General features: G+C 42.1%; 1 pseudogene; it reads right to left on the minus strand.

Annotated features, from left to right (window-relative positions):
* Window positions 1-1,597: 1,597 nt before the first annotated feature.
* LOC114689015 lies at window positions 1,598-2,537 on the minus strand (annotated as a pseudogene).
* Between the last annotated feature and the right edge of the window lie 2,838 nt (window positions 2,538-5,375).

Here is a 5,375-nt window from a genome sequence, read left to right on the forward strand (position 1 = left end):
TTTTTTTGCCTAAGATTTTATTTTTTTTATTTTATTTTTATTTTACAATACTATTCAGTTCTACATAATAGCCACAGATTATTTTGTCAGATATTAAAATGGCTACAATGGCTTGTTTCTTAGGTCTATTTGATTGGAATATTTTTCCATCCCTTTACCCTCATGTGATGTGTCTCATTGATATTAAGGTGTGTTTCTTGAATGCAGTTGAAAGATGAATTCTGTTTTTGCATCCATTCTGTTTGTTTCTTTTTACTGGGGGAATTAGACATTGGTTATGAGACATATCATTAAACAGTGCTTGTCAATTCCTGTTATTTTGCTGGTGTGTGTGTGTTTGTGTGTGTGTGTGTGTGTGTGAGTGTGAGTGTGTGTGTGTGTGTGTATGTGTGTGAGATTTTGACTTGCTGGTCTTGGATTATTTTTCTTTGATTTTCATGGGTGTGTTTAACACTTTTTGGTTGGAATCTTCCTTCTTTCTATTGGGCTAGATTTTTAGATAGATAGTGCTTAAATTTGGTTTTATCATGTTGGTGGAGAGGGCCTTGTTTTCTTATCCTCCATGCCCTCTGGCTCTTACACTCCTTCTGCCTCCTGTTCCATGAGGTTCTTTGAACTCCAAAGGAGGGATTTGATGAAAACATCTCACTTAGGGCTCAGTATTCCAAGGTCTTACACTCTTTGAATAACACTTGGCTGTAGGTCTCTGTATTTCTTCCCATCTGATTTCCCCTCTCCCAGCGGGTATAAGTGACAGTTGAGTTGTTAACTTTTACCCTAGTGGCTAGGTACTTATTTAGTTCAGTTGATGTTTTTGTTATTTACCAGTAAAATGCCAATGGCTGCTTATGATTATGGAATTCCCTAGAAAATAGCTAGCTTCTAAATTTTAGAATGCTGAGGTATAATGGAGCACAGTGTTCCTAAAAAAGGTGGCAATAGACAATGTTGACTATCCAGCCCTAGACTCATATGTCCACATGGCACTGGACCTAAACATGAAACTGTCTGCCTTCATACGGAGCTCACAAAACATCCTGAGTAACATCCCTGTGCTAAAAGAGCAGAGTAGTGGCTCATACAATGAACTTGGGGTTTGTTGTTTATTTGTTTGTGTTTTGTTCTTGTTATATAATAAAGAAAAAAACTTGAAACTTATGACAAATGTTTCTTTTTCCCCTGACTTCTTTTTATTAATTTTTTTCATTTATTTTACATACCAACCACAGTTTCCCCTCCTTCCTCTCTTCCTGTTTATTCCCTGACCTTCCATCTACTCTCCCAGTCCACTCCTCCTCAGTTCAGAAAGGGTAAGGCCTCCCATGAGAGTCAACAAAACATGTCATATCAACTTGAGCAGGACCAAGCTCCTCCTCCTGCATCAAGGCTGGGTTAGGCATCCCAGCATAGGGAATAGGTTCTAAACAGCCAGCTCATGTGCCAGGGACATGTCCTGATCCCAATACTAGGGGGCCTCACAAACAGATCAAGCTACACAACTGTCACCCACATGCAGAGGGCCTAGGATGGTCCCATGCAGGCTTCCTAGCTGTTGGTCCAGAAACCATGAGCTCCCACAAGCTCATGTCAACTGTGTTTATTTCTTTTTTAGTCTTCTCAGGGCTTCTAGAACTTCTCTATTCCTCAAACTATAAATAAATGGATTTAGCAAGGGGATTATTATTGTGTAAAATAAAGAATACAGTTTTTCCTTATTTTCAGCTGGTCCAGACCCAGGACGGATATAAATGAGGAACAGATTTCCACAGAACAAAGAGACAGAGAGCAGGTGTGCACTGCAGGTAGAGAAAACTTGGCTTCGGCCCTTCTCAGACTTCTTTCTCAGGATGGCAAACAGCACACGGGTATAAGAGACTACAATGTTTATAAATGTGAAGGTGTGTATAAATGTTGAGCAGATGAAAACCACAAGCATATTAAGTGTAGCATCAGTGCAAGAAATTGTGAATAATTGTACAATTTCATAGTAGAAATAATGTACAACATTGGACCTGCAAAACGTTAATCTAACTAACAACCCCACGTGAATTGTTGAATTCAGGATACCTATAAAATATGTAAAAAGTGTAAGCTGAGTACAGAGCTTATTGGACATCACCACTGGATAAAGCAGGGGGTTGCATATGGCCACATAGCGGTCATAGGCCATCACTAGTAGGAGGAAACATTCTGTGGTTGCACTGGAGCAAAAAAATAAAATAAAATTGGGCAAAGCAGTCACTCAGGGATATCTGTCGATCTGTAGATAAAAAATTGACAAGCATCTTGGGGGTCACAGAAGACGAAGTGCACGTGTCGGCAAATGCTAAACTGCTGAGGAATAAGTACATGGGAGTAGTGTGAAGATGAGTGTCCTTCCAGATGACAGCGATCAGTCCAAGGTTGCCAACCATGGTGATGAGGTAGATGATGAGGAACACCAGGAAGAGGGGCACCTGTAACTCCAGTCGCTCAGTGAGTCCCGTGAGAACAAACTCTGTCACCAGAGTCTGGTTTCTTTCTGCCATATCTGACCTGGACAATCACTGAGATGGAAAAGGTGAGAAAGAAGCAGACAGAATTGTAAGATGGGGGTGCTGTGGATATCACTCTATATAAATAAAACATTGATGGCCAGTGACCAGACAGGAAGCATAGGCGGGACAAGGAGAGAGGAGAATTGGAGAAACAGGTAGAAGGGGAGAGACACTGCAGCCACCACCAGGACAAGCAACATGTAAAGATGCCGGTAAGCCACCAGCCACGTGGCAAGGTATAGATTTATAGAAATGGGTTAATTTAAGATAAAAGAACAGTTAGCAAGAAGCCTGCCACGGCCATACAGTTTATAAGTAATATAAGCATCTGAGTGATTATTTTATACGTGGATTGTGGGACTGCGGGGCTTGGTGGAACCTGGAGAGAAGCTCTCGAGCAACAAATGGCACCCAATGGTTCGAGTTTCCACCTTAAACCTGAGAATATTTAATAACCAATGCTAAACAGAACCAAAACCAGGTTCCTGCTTCTTGTGTCATATGGGCAGCTAGACGCTGTGAAATGCAGGTTTGAACACTGGCGGGTTCCTGGCATGTGTGTTTGACCAGCAGTATGGCGGGAATGAGACATCTGTCAGCGGCACATTACAGCTGTGTGATAGATTTAGTCATTGCTAGTATTAAAAAAATATATAGGTTTCTGGACTACACACTGCCAGTAGCCACAGCGCCGTTTCAGGCTTAGAAGGCTACAGTTTAAAGCAATAGGTTCACAATAAGACTGATTCAGATGAAATAGTTTACAATGTATGTAAAAATGTACGTAGACTTAAAAGAGAAAAAAAATATACCGTTATATAAACAAATAGTATCTAAAAATAAAATGTTTAAAAAAACAGTAAAGGTAATAAGCCACGTAAAGATGGCTATCACACAGAAAATCTGGATTATGTTGTCTTTGATATTTGTAACTAAAGAAAAACATTTGATTGCAAAAGCTGTTCAGTTATGCCAAAATGTAAATTTTAAAGGTACCTTGACTTCAAAATTTGGATATAAGGATATGTTACTTTGGAAAAGAGGTTCTGCTTTTGTTTCCTCATTCTCCAGCTCTACTACTCTCTAATCCTGGTTCACAGAAAACTTTACCTGGGATCTGCTTACCATCTACAGAGCCTCTGTCTTCCTCTCTTCTCTCTCACCATGCCATTCTGTCTACTCTACAGAAAAATGCCTGTCTTCTCTCTCCAGCCATGTGGTTCTCTGACTCCTCAGGAATGTTCCTCCACCCTGCCTTCCACCTTGATATGTAAAAACCTCTTTTGTTCTCAGTCAGTTGCTCTGGAGAGCCACTGGGAGATGGTCTGAGCTTCATTTGCACAAGAAGAAAAGCTATGCATCTCCAGCCAATTTGTCTCCTGGGCTCAGCAGGAGAGTTAGCTACCTAGAAGTTCAGCAGGTCTGGAAATATTTGGGCATGCAAGAATTTCATAACAGAAGACAACTGAAACAGAAGACAGAGGAAGACAGAGGCTCTGTGGATGGTAAGCAGATCTCAGGTAATGTTTTCTGTGAACCAGGATTAAGAGATGGGTAGAGAGAGCTCTGGGAAGAAGAAGGGAGGAGTCGCAAGCCAGGCTCGGAGGAAGCAGGGTGGGCAAAGTGGAGATGTAATGAGCACATGGAAGAAAGTAGATTTAAAAATACAGATTAAGATGTAAGAACCGAGAGCACGCGGCAGAGACAGGAGGACGCAGGTGGGTCCGCGGCGGTGGCCCGCAGAGGTGGACGGGCCCGGTGGTTGCGGCGGCCAGCGGAGTCATACAGGCCTGTTGGCAGCCCACAGGGGCAGACAGACCCAGCGGCAGCTGACTGGGACATACAGGCCCGGCGGCAGAGACTGGCAGATGCAGGTGGGCCTGTGGAAGCGGACAGAGACAGGCAGATGCGGCTTGGAGCAGGGATGCCCCTAGCCCCAGAGCCTGGGGAGGAGGCTGTCTCCATGGGTCGGAGCCGGAGCGAGTCTGAACACTCCATCTGAGGAAAACTCAGGGCCCAACTGCTGATCCTATGAAACCCAACAACTTGGAGGTGTTGGTGAGACTACCCTGCTCAGCTGAAACCCATCTGGGAGAGGATTCAGATGCCTACAGTTTGAAGTCTGAAGAAACAAGATCAGCTGAGGAGTTGACAAATGAACAAAATGTGACCTGGGAACACAGAAGAAGGCGCTACCCAGCCACCAAACCAGATCACCAGAATCATAAGTATATAATTCACCGACTGAAATCAGCTGCCCCTGAAGAAACAGCCCAATAGCACCAATTTAACCAAGAACCCCTACTAAACCAAGACTAAAAATTAGAACAAAAGAGGCATTCTCAGACACAGACACCACCTGCACTGAGCAGAGGAAGAGATGAGTAGACGCCAGTGCAAAAATACAGGCAACAACATAAAGACCTATATGACAACATCAGAACCTAGTGATTCTACACCTGCAAGACCTAAACATACCATGACAGAAGAAACAGAAGAAATCAACCCTAAAAATGACTTTAAGAAGATGATAGAGGCCCTTAAAGAAGAAATAAAACATTCCCTCAAAGAGGAAATAAAAACTTTCCTTAAAGAGGAAATGAAAAGCTACCTTAAAGAGGAAATAAAAACTTTCCTTAAAGAGGAAATGAAAACTCCCTTAAAGAGGAAATAAAAACTTCCCTTAAAGAGGAAATGAAAAACTCCATTAAAGAGGAAATAAAAAACTCCCTTAAAGAAATGGAAGAAAAAACGAACAAAAAATGGGAAGAAATCAAAGAAAGCCAAGAAAAAGCAATTAAACAGATGAAAGAAACATTCCAAGGTCTGAGAAATGAA

This window comes from Peromyscus leucopus, chromosome 12 (assembly GCF_004664715.2).
Source record: "Peromyscus leucopus breed LL Stock chromosome 12, UCI_PerLeu_2.1, whole genome shotgun sequence".
Lineage (NCBI taxonomy): Eukaryota > Metazoa > Chordata > Mammalia > Rodentia > Cricetidae > Peromyscus > Peromyscus leucopus.